Source organism: Corvus cornix, chromosome 1A (assembly GCF_000738735.6).
Source record: "Corvus cornix cornix isolate S_Up_H32 chromosome 1A, ASM73873v5, whole genome shotgun sequence".
NCBI classification, from domain to species: domain Eukaryota; kingdom Metazoa; phylum Chordata; class Aves; order Passeriformes; family Corvidae; genus Corvus; species Corvus cornix.
The window spans coordinates 69,480,993-69,493,325 of record NC_047057.1 but is presented as its reverse complement, the minus strand read 5'-3'; positions in this window follow the sequence as shown (position 1 = coordinate 69,493,325).

Below are 12,333 nucleotides of genomic sequence, written 5' to 3'. Positions count from 1 at the left end.
ACTTTCTGTGAACCACAGATACTCTGAATGACTGAAAACTACAGTCAAAGCCAATCTACCATCACAAAACCAGATGAGAGTCCTGTCCTGAGTGCATTCAGAAATCCAAACTTTCCTCTCATTTCCTTTCATTTCAACTTGAAATTTGGTTTGGGTTTTTTTGTGGTGTTTTGTTTCGTTTGGTTATGGAGGGCTTGTTGTCGTTGTTGTTGTTGGTTTTGGGTTTGGGGTGGTTTTTTTCTCTCCATTCCAAAAAGGGACAAGACACTTTTGTTTTTGTAAAATCATCAGCTAACAAGAATAGGCCATCAAAAAAATCCGGAGAGACTCTTCAGTTTCAGTAATTTGGTACCATCCACATACAGCATCAGATGTAACTGTTAAAGTTGGTGTGCAACACATCTTCAAACAAAGGGATGTTTTGGAGTAGCTGAAAATGCTATTTGCTTTAGTTTAATAGAAACCAAAAATAAGGGAGAGTAAGATTTCTACCTGAAGTCTCAGGGTGTATTTCCCAAACTGTTAAGAAACTAAAGCAAATCTGAGCTCAAAATCACTGTTATCTACATACCCACACACTCTTAAAACCAAAGAAAATACAGCAAATAAATGGAAAAAAAATCACGATAGCTACAAGCAGCTCAAATTTAAACCTCAGTGTGCCCCTGGCAGCACCTAGATTGTACAACAGGCTTATCTTGTTCTGCATTTCTATTTTTGAAATTGGGATCCAGCATCTTAACACCCACCTGTACAAGAATGTTTGAGCCATGTATTTAAAAGAGAAACTGCAAACAGTGTTTGAAAACTGGAAGACCAATCATTAGCAGACCACAGCCCAATCTAATTCTCAGTGTCATTATCAACACCATCCTCCAAAACGTCTACACATAGCAAAAATTCCTGTATGACAGCTATGGGGAAAAGACATTGTGGCCGTGAAAAATGAGTAAACATTTTTATGGATACCAGTAATGTTCCATCCCCAGTGTCTGGTACATGTTAAGCAGCAACCTGTCTTAGGAAATAACCATTAGAAAGGGTCGTCGTGCAATTAAGGTTAAATTGAGATAAAATGACTGGTACCTTTTCACTTTTTCTTTTTGCTGAGCTATACGAGAGCTTATAAATATTCAGTCTTGATAAAATACCTGAATGAAAGAGATAGCTAAGAGCGTGGTGCCTCTTAGATAACAAAAAAGTCTTGTTATGACATGCCTGAACATTTTGTTTTGCTGACAACTCAGAGTCATCTATTGCAAAATCCAGAGAGAACAGGAGTAAATTGTATGAATACTTATAACAAAATTAATTGAATTTTCTATATGTCTTAGAAAACCACTTATTGTTGCTGTCAAGCTGAGCAGGAAAGTGCATGGTTCCAGTGACTAAGTAGCAAAATGGGTTTTTCTTTGACACAAAATAAAACTGGACTATTTTTTAATTCTGTATTTGTCTGAGGATAAGTACCTGAATTACAGTCCAGCAGTGCTCTAGGAGCATAAACTGCAGTGTTTCACAAACAAGTTTAGCCTTCATTGACTAGCAGTAGAGTTACATCAATAGGCAGGTTGCCCAGACTGGTTAGGCTTGTTATGTTGACACAGTCTATTACTTTCTGTGGAGGAAAATTCACTATTTCAGAGGGCCAAAAGAATGATTTAGCACCGAGTGCCATCAGCCTGAAACAGCACTTGTTTTCTGGGCACAAAAAATGACAGAATCTTTAACTTGAAAGCAAAAGAAGTTTTAATGATGGGACTTTTTCCTACATTTGGACAGGTGTTTAAAAATTATGTAAGAGCCACCAGTACCTCATGTTGGTAAATCAGTTACCATTATTACCTCCATCTTGCATTTGAGGCTTTGAGGGGAAAAGAAAGACTTGGTTGTGATTCACGGGCTGGAATACTTACTGTGATTAATTTTTTTTTTTTTTTAATGATGAATTGTCACAATTCTGCCCATCCCTAATATTAATGTTTTGTTGGATGAAGTGCCTTGGTACTCCTAAAATTTGACCGCTGTACATGATGTGATCAGAGAAGGCCCTGCATTGAAAGATCCATAACCTTGTGTTTTATCGAGTGACTTGCATCTGCAAAGTTACTGTACAGGGAGATTTCAATATGACTAGTAAACCAATCAGATTTTTTGCTTCTGGAGGTTAACTACAGCAACTAGGATTTACTCTAAACTCTACAAAACATGATCACCAGACCATTTTTTGCTCTCTGTAATGCCTAACACATTTGCAATACAGCCAGCCCTCAAAGATGTAGCCTTGTAAACAGCAGAAACAAAAAATGACAGGGGACATCACACGGGCAACTGCTTGATTCTGGAAAGAGTGAATGAAAAACAGAAGACGAAAAATGTCTTTAAACTTAATTAAAAGTCATTTGCACTTCTAAGTCAAGAATTTGAAAGTCAATCCATCTGTCATTCACCTGCAAATCTTGGGGATTTTTTTATTCTGAACAAGTAGGTAACATTTTACTTTCAGAATAACACTGAAAAAAGGAGACATTAAAGCATAACCTGACAGAAATGAGCGAGTAGTTACACAGTTACATTTGACCACCCGTGGCAACGTGGCAGAAGTAAAAAAACAACAAAAAAACCCCACCAACCTACTTGGAGAAGCAGAACAGGGACTTTCAAAACGTTAAAGGTTTTAAATTATACAGGGCTGTGCACGCCTGAAGCTCATTCCAGGCTTCAGCCTGTCACAAGGATGCCTCATGTCACATGTTTGCTTTGTAAAGAAATTGCAGCAGAGCCGCAGTCCCAGTCCTTGCTGTGTCACCAGTGCCCAGGCTGCTTCTTCCCCTGCATGTGCCAACACACCAGATAGAAGGCCCTGCCCAGGTGGGGACAGGGAGCAGCCTTGGGTTCAGCAAGCTAAAAAAGAAAGGAGCTCCCACACTCCCAGGCTCCTCAGTAACAGCCCTCGTCTGCCCAAATGATTATGGCAGAGAGGAAATCACTGCTCAGTACCCAGAGGGCTGCTAAGCCTCCTCCAGGGAGCTGTCAGAAATAGCCGTATTTACAGCAGAAATTCAAACTCCAAAGATATTCCAGCAGGAAGAAAGCCTTTCAGATTAGACAGTCTCTGGGTAGGGTTAGCAGAGATCCTAAACCTCCAGTTTTAAAGGCTGCCGAGCCCCTCAGTTATTCTGGCTAACAGACACAGGGAATTAGAAAGGTAACAGGCTATCAAGCCAACCTAGGGCTGCACTTCTATTTGCTCTGCTTGTTTACCTGCTTTTAGTAGTCTGGATGATATCCTGGCATTAAACCTTGCTCAATAAATGCAAATGTGTGTGTTTGCATGGTTGTGAGGGAGGAGTTACTCTGACCTACTACCTTTACCTCATATTTTGAGTGCAAAGTGCAATGAGGTGAAATAGGCAAACCCAGGTTACCCCACCTCCATGAGGGAAGCAGATCCGAATAAAGCCAAATATGCAGAGACTTTTGAAGGCTCTGTGTTTGCAGAAATATGACAGACATGGTAGTATCTCTGCCAAAATGCTCAGGGCCAGCGTGAGGGCTGGCACACACAAACGCTGGGTGTTAGGGATATTTCCTCTCTGGCAGGCAGAAGCTGGAGCAACAAGCAGAGGTGTTCTTTACTGCTCTGGCTTTGAGCAAGTCCAAACAAAACTCCCAATTTGTCAAACAGAGTGTAGAAAGTGAAACCAAACTGTAGTTTGATGCTTCTCCAGTGAAATACTGGTTATTTTCACTGTATTTTGTTATATCATAGGAATCCAGCCAATGTGGAACTCGCATGACCACCGGGAGCAGCAGCGGCTCCCCAGAGCTGTTTGCTGAGGGTCGGTGTCACCAGCTGAAGTGTTGGACATGAACAACTGGGTGAAATCTCTGGTTTTCCCGGGAAGCAAGAGCTCACTAGGTTTGCATTAACCCTAATTAAAAGCCACGGAGGGGCTACATGCCAATGACAAAGCTGGTGACAGCCACACGTGGGTTTACATAATCAGACTGCTCTATTTGGCACACAATAGCTCACTGTACAGTGGGCTACGAGGGAAAGGGCCATGGGAACACAAGATGGGAAAAAACAAGGAGGCCCAGCTAAGGGGCACAGTTTTTTTATTTTGTCACTTAGTGGTACTTTACTTTTCAGCATCAGGCATGGGCGGCTGAGTGGCACAAGGAGCTGGCAGAGCAATGCAGCAATCAGCTCACCTGCAGCAGCGACAGCTGGGGATGTTGCACTTGTTTGTGGCAAATGCTAGCAATGGATGATGGAAAAAACATTATCCATTAGGAACCAATGGCAGTAGAAGATGTTCCATGTGTAAAATGGATGTTATAATAGTTTGAAGTGGACAACTAGGAGCTTGAGGAAAAGGCAAAAATATCCAAATGCGTACAGCAGGACTTTCAGTTTGGCTGAAAACAGAAGAAGCAAGAATTCTTTGTCTTATTTATTAGCATAAAGTTTTCCAAATTGTTTTGGTGTTTGTTTTCCTATTCAGTGTGGAATAAGAGCCTTAAATTATAATAGCAAATTTTTTAAGGCCTCAAAAGCAAAGGGATTCCAAAGTGCACAAAGGGCAAAATGCATCTGCCAAACTTTCTATTTTTACATCTTTTAAGCTATTTTAATACTACTTCACTTGGGAAAGAAAACAGAGTCCCTTTCACTGTTAATAATATACTATTCTGCTCTTTTGATCCTTATGTTTTGCTTCCTAATTACCTAAATGTCATGCATGCCTAATAAATTGGATAAAGGGTATTGATTACGCCTCTGGTTTTTGTAGCTAAAACATAGAGTCAATTAATCTGCATTGTATATTTAGGAAGACAATCAGTTATTAAAATTGAAAGGAGGCAGGCAAAATTAAACGGAAGAGTATTTCAGCAGATGAGTCCCTATCTAGTAGATTTTCACAAGATTTTCCCAGGGCTGTTTCAAAACAGCGAGCACTGGAAATCACTGGAGACCTTGAGGAGGTGCTGGGTTCGTGTTTTACCTGTTTTCTTGCAAATTGGGCTTGGTTTATCAAGTACCCTATCAAGTAGTGTTTTTACCAGTTATTTAAAAAGAACGGACACAAAAAACCCCAAGACAAACCCCTGAACAACCCCCAAAAACCATGAAAAAGCTCAAAACCTGGAGCTGTTGGTATGAAAGTATGTACATACTTAATTTTCTCAAATGCAGTCTGAGATAGAACAAGGGAAGGGGGAGATGTAGGTAGTCAAAATGTTTTACCATGGCCTTTGCTCTCTAAATACCCCATGACTGCGGCAGTGTGCGAAGAGAGGGGGTTACCCCAGCTGAGCTGTCCTGGGTTCAGCTGCTGGGGCTCCCCAGTGAGTCTCCTCCTCACCCTGCGGGAAAGGTGCTGCTGGGCCGGGGAGATCAGGGCTTGAAACGTGTCAGGATCTGGGGTCGTGCTGCTGGGAACTCGGGCCAGCCCCAGCGTGGCCGGGAGAGAGGGAAGAAGAAGGGAATGTGCCCGGGGTGCTCCTGCAAGGACAGAGTGCCCCAGCTGAGCGGAGTATGCGAACTCTGCATTAAACGAGGCTAATGCTTTCCTATCCCAGGGAGGGAGAGCGAAGATAAACATATTAAAGATGCTCACTTACTGCAGCGCTGGCGGCTACATAAGCCAGCATTGGCTGCACAGATTAAATGCCAAAAAGCCCTTCAGCAATGATTAGTCTGCGGCTGCAGTGACTGCTGCTTCAGCTGTGATCATAATCACCTCCCTCCAACCGCGCACCACCCCTCGCCTGCTCTTCAGTTGTTTCTCAGATTCTGCTTAGCTATTGCTTTAGAGGAGTTTGACAATGAGCTCTTCAATGTGTTTGTACAGCGCGTACACAATAGGGCCCCGTCCCTGGCTGAGACCTCCAGGCACTGGAAGAGCACAAATGCCACTGGTAATTGCGTCCTCGTTGAGGATTCAAGCCTCTCGCTGGAGAAGATGTGACGGCAGGCAAAGAATGACAAAGAACTGGCCTTCTTTTCTGCCTTTCTTTTCAACTTTTTCTTAATAGCAGCGTTTGCTTCTTCGTCGAGGAATATGACTACTAGCAACACTGCGGTTTTGGTTTTCTTTTCACTCCCGTGTTTTCTGATTCTCTAAAATAATCTGAATAGACCTGAAAATCTTCACTCTTGATAAGAAAAATGTTATAATTTCAAGTATATTCTCAGAGAATATATATAATATATGAATTCAAGTATATATTCTCAGAGAGAAGTAGCATTTTTAAGTTTCAGCCTGGATCAGTTAGGAGAACATACAACAAAATATTTGCATTTTTCTCACCTTTAATATGCACAATGATTATGAGAGAAATCATCCTTCTGGTCTTAAGGATTTCTAAAATTCTATGAGGTACTAGAAAAGAATTTTTTTTCCTCCAGACTAGTTTAAAATCTGTAATATTTTTTCTCCAGTTAAGGGACTATGTCTAGAATCCTTTTAAATATTAGCAAATTTTACAGGCCAGAAGGATTGCATTTTCTAATTGAAAGCAAATGAAAAACAGCAGTAAAGGTCATTTTTTTTCTTCAGGTTTTATTTAAGCAAATAGGTAAAAGGGAAAAGGGAAGCTGAAACTGTGAATTTTTTTTTTCAAACTTACTTTTCAGTTTCCTGACTCAAACATAAATGCACAGCGAGTTCTGCTCCCATTAATATGAAATGCTGTGTGAGGGATTCAATTTCCCTCAGGAGGAACTGAATGCAGAGCCAGGATGAACACAGCAGCCCCTTCCACAGAGGAAAAGCACTGGACAGCACATGTTGGAGGGTACCTCCAGAAGTCCTCTGCTCTCACCTTCCACTCAAAGCAGGGTCAGCTTTGAAAGTGAGTAAGGGAACAGTGAAATTGTGCAGGTCTCAAAGGATGGAGAACCCACAGCATCACTGGGCCCTCCTTCGTCATCCTCCTGGAGCACTCTCCACACACGAGAAAATCCAAAACCACTGGTTATTTGCTTCAGTGGCACAATTTTTATCTAGGTAGTCCATGGGTGTGCAAAATAAGTATAAGCAACAATTTGAGCAGACAAAGAAAGGTTTGTAGAAGGTGACTAATTTCTTTTGTCTTATCAATAGTGGGAGGAAAAAGAAAGGGAAAGGGAAAGGGAAAGGGAAAGGGAAAGGGAAAGGGAAAGGGAAAGGGAAAGGGAAAGGGAAAGGATCCCAGCCACATTCATTCAAGAACTCCTCTTTATCATTTATTTCTGGGATTAGTCTTTTTCTAACTTGCCCAAAATAACTTGTTTTTAATCACTGTTGCAATCACATTTCCATTGTAAATATGAATGGGAATGCTGAAGGGTAAGAGTCAGTAAGGCCTGAAGAGCTGTGCCTTGGGCTCAGGCATCAGAACAGCTGTATCCCATTCCTGCCTACTCTGTGTATGAAGTACACCCAAGCTGTTTCATCTCCTCATGCTTTTTACCACCACTTTTTTCTAGGGCCTGAGTCTGCAAAATCATAGAGAAGACTTGCAAGATTGGTGACTTCATTGAAAACTCTCTCCAGGGGACATTTTCTCTCTCCACGGTTCTCCACACCTCTGACTTTACCATGAATGTCACTGAACTTCTCAAGGCTATCCCCTAAAATTAGTAATGAAAGGCAAAATTGAAGGGTTCAAAACTGATACTTCAAAAACTCAGTTTCATTTCATTAATGCTCCCTGCACCCCTTCCACTTCAATTAGGAAGTTTGTCATATATGCTAAAGTTCATTAATTATCATATTTCGGGGTCTTGGCAGGCAGTCTAAAAATAATCCCATAGTCTTTGGAGCTTTGGTTTCAGAAGATTCATTCAGTGTACTCTGAAGCTGTTGTATAACTACTATGCTTGTTTGTCTGACAACAACACCACAAGACATTTAAATCGGATTTTTTTCTTCATTCTTTTTGTTTAAATGCATTTTCATTGTCACTCTGCTGTGAAGCCAGGCAGACAAAGATAAAAACATTGCCAATCACAAAATCCAGATGTCATGGAAGCTTAAGTAGCCATTTAAGTTGCTTTGTAACAAACACACATACATTAAAATCAAGATACTGAGAATTATTATTCTGTTGTTCACCTAACTGATGTGCCAAAGATATACAGAAGAAAAAAAAAATCCTGCTTTCTACACATATGGGCATAATGTGAAAAGTTGGAGGAAAAGAAAACATAGCAAATACAACAGAAGATGAATTTTACTCTTTTGAGAATAAACACTTACAGAAAATTCCAGTCTGCTCCCAAAAAACCACAGCTGACATTCCTATAGCAGTGCTATGTAGTGGATTACATCTCCCATGACCAGTCTGGCTAGATTTTGACATTATCAATTTCTATCTATAGATTGCAGATAATACCTTATAAGAAGAAAATACAAAAAAGGAGGTCATCATATTTAGGATTATGAAGAGAAAGGGGAAACTGTAGGTAAAGGTAAGAGGGGAAAGCAAAACCAAATTGCAAAACTGCATTTTCTGTTGCTGGTGTTCTCTTTTGTTTGGTTTGGAGGTTATTTTTTTGTTTGTTTGTTTAAAAATGAAATACAGATATTTTGTCCAAGTTCAGTACACAGAGATCCCCACGAGAACCGTTGTTGCTGTTCTGCCAGAATATCAGATATCTCTCTGCAGCTCTTCCTCCTCCTCCCCGTCAGCCCCTGAGATCTATGATTCATCCTCCAGGGAGAAACCGTGGAAAGAGTAGAGCAAGTCTTGGTAACTAGACTACACCAGAGAAGAGATGCCATGTCAGCAATACATCGAGGAAAAACACCCTCAGCTAACTCACACAGCTCTAAAGAAAGAGCATTGCCAGAAGGTGGGAAGATACAGTAGGTGTTCTGCCTTCCAGCAAGTCTCCAGGATACCTGGCAGGCAGAGAAGGAGGCCCTGCATGTTCAGAGCCTGTGACACAGCTCTGGCCTTGGCTTCTCTCTATGAGGACTTAAGGGCAGCTCTAAAAATTTTCCTTCCCATGTTCCTTATCAAAAAAGTCACAATCTGGCCATTAAATCAAAACTTAAGTCACACATTTCCTCCCATCAGGACTTCTGAGCTGTCTTTATTCCCTTATAGCCAAACAAGAGTGTGATGAATGGAGATATTGTGGCATGGGAATAGAGCCTGGAATCTGTCTGATGTCAGGCAGATATGAGAATCTAGTGTCCTTTTGGAAGTACCATCCTTGCTTATCCCACAGGATTAAGAGAGTCATCTGTGGGGGAAGGGGCTGCTCCACTACGTTGACTGAGGATTTGGAATGCAAAACTTCACAAACAAAAAAAATCCTGGAAACCAGGATGAATTCAATTATCATGAACTTATGAAAAGTCCATTTTGAAGAGCATGTAAGAGGATGTCATAGGAGTATATTTAACCTACCACATCCTCATCTTGAACAGGTCTTGGGTTAATAGAAGCAGGCTGAGTGTCTGGCTCATGATATTACATTATATTGCAGTTTTCATTCCAAAGAATTGCAAATTACTTTAAAAATTATATACACAGCCTGCCTAACCACTTTAAAGCAATTTCTGATAGGGACAAGCTCAACCAACATAAAGAGCTGTCAGAGGATATGTAGCTGGTGGAAAACTGAAGCTGTGTCTGGAGTGACCAAGGTTCAGTTTGCTAACCTATGCCACTAAAAAGTGACTATCACTGCGTGTGTGATCCACTAAACAATGCAGAGGTGATCAGAGAAACTGATGACTGTAATTTTTAAAGTTCCTTTTGTATATAGCTAAACAGGAGACATCTCTACCCCAAAATTACTACAAGGTGCAAAACCTGGTGGTAAATTGTAAGAGATTCACTATCTGTATTCTAGAATAGTGAAAGGCTCAGTGGATCTCACAAGACTGAAAGCATTTGGGTATTTTAAACATGATGCTTAAAACACTAAACCATCCCCTCTGGGAACTGAGTTAATGTTTCAATTCCAATTCACTTTAACAACATCTTACTGGCATGACAAGCTAGAGGCACGTTGCCAGAGCCTGAGGAAGGTATTCCAAGTGTTTGTTAGGGGTGGATAATGCACTACACTGCTGGTTTTTCATGTTTCAGCACCACAAGGAAGCTCTCTGTTCCAAACCTACTCCTAGAGCCACTGGAGACCAGAGAAGCAGTTCCCCAGCCCTCAGTGTGTGATGGATGCTCTAAGGTGGCTGGGAGGAGGCTACAGTGAGATTTCCCGAGGCTGGGAAAACTGGAAGGTAAAGCTGAGGAGTTCAGGAAACAGGATATCCATTGTAGAGCTGTAAAAGACCATGAAGGAGAAACTGCCTTGGACTAAATCAGCTACTGGTTTTCTGAAGGAGAAGAAACAACTGAGGGGCTGAACTACTGTTGTAATAGTAGAGATTGCTTTGAAATCCATCTGTTGCTGCTCAGGGGAAAAACCAGGATGCTGCATTCTCCAAGAGCAAATCAAGTGGTTTTCTGAGAGAGGGAGGAAAGGGGGGGGCTGGGTTTCAAAGTTTTTCCTGCTGAATAAAATGAGTGATGGTTCCTGTGTCTCACATACTCCTGCTGGCCAAAGGCGTTTGTTTCTCCAGGTGCCCAGTGCAGGACTGGAACTTGGATATTGCTCTCCAATGCCTGCAGTGACCACCACGTTTTCTGAAAATATCGATTACAACTCCCTAGTTAAAATTAGATCTATGCTAATTCGTCCTTTAAAAATTAGCAACTCCATGCAAATTGGGAGCAGATGTCTGCGTCTTCAGTCAGTGCTAGTTAGTTTATGCACTTACTCTTCACACAACCTGTTTTACCATCTCTGCAGAGCCACAACCTCCTAAAGCACAGCTCCACCACTGAGCACAGGGCAGGCAGCACTAGTGCCTTACACACACCTCTTCTGTGCTAGACAGCTCTGTAGCTTGCCAGTGATCATTTCTGGCATTTTATTACTGTTTCCTTTAGTGAGGTGCCAAACTCTGATGGTTTGAAATTCTGGGCCTGAAGCCAATCCTCTGGGCTTTTTGAAATTTGCTTGTAACCAGTGTAAACCTCAGGCCACTGCTGTGGACAGGTGACAAATTCTCCCTCTTGGCTGTAAGCAGCCCTCAGTGTGTGTGTTGTTAGTACAGCACATGCATGTAAATGGAACTGCTGGCAGTGAGGATAAACACTGACACTGCTTGAAAATGCTCGATGGTGTGGGGTCAGTGATGCAGGCAGAACCAACTTTTTCTGAGTTACTTCACTACTGAAAGTCCACAGCCCACACACATCTAATTCTTTCTTTAAGTGCTACATTGGTTTTAAGTAACACATTTGGAACGGCTTTACAAAGATCCTTGCTGAACAGGGATCTGCAGTGCTGCTTCATCACCGTCCATAATGCCCCAGTGAATCACAGTACCTGCAGAAAAATGACAACAATTCTCCTTTGTAGAGTGTCTACTGCAAGGGGAAAAAATAAGCTTAGTGGAAATATAAATAATAGATTCTAATAGTCACAGCTGTTCCTAAATAAGAAGGTATATACAAACACGGTCTAGTGGAACAGGCATATTTCTCTCCTTGCTGGATGGTTTTGAAGGAAACACTTTGTCATTTTTTGGCTCAGTGTCCAAATATGAAATATAAACTGATATGATTCTTACCACTCAATGTAAATAAAATGGTTTGAGAACATGAATACAAATCGATGTATAAATGTTAATATAGTATTTTCTAGCTAAATCCACATTCTGCAAATGCAAACAGAGAGTGAAGATGGATTTTTCCTTTTTGCACATCTGTGCCACTAGTGGAAGTTTTGCAAGCCAGATTAGGTCCTTGGGGACATAAGTGCATTCCTACTCCTCACAGTGTGTTTGTACAGTTGCAAAGTGGCTTAAACTACTAAGCAATTCAGCTCATGGGTGTACAAAAAATAACAGCCGTCATCTTACCCTGTTAGATGCACGGCTTCTTCAGCACTGAGCAAAGGGAAAATTGCACCCAAAATATGAGAAATCAGGACATAAATGATTCATAAAACACAGAGAGCGCTTACAGCCTTATAGGGATGGAAAGAGACCAGCTCTTCCTGGAGAAGCTATTGGCTTCCACCAGCAGAATATTTCTGCTAATTCTGCTTGTTAAGAAATTGCCCTCAAAATAGCAAGAGGCTTCACTTAATTAAATGTTAGCAGGTCCTTGCATAATTTATATTTCATTTTGGTCAAAAGTCATCTGAGAAACCCCGAATACTGTGGCAGGGCTGCGTGCTAAATTCTCCGTTCATTTCTGTGGCTGCACTTCCACTGAGGTCTACAGAATGGGTGATGATTAGGTCTTGTTAAATCC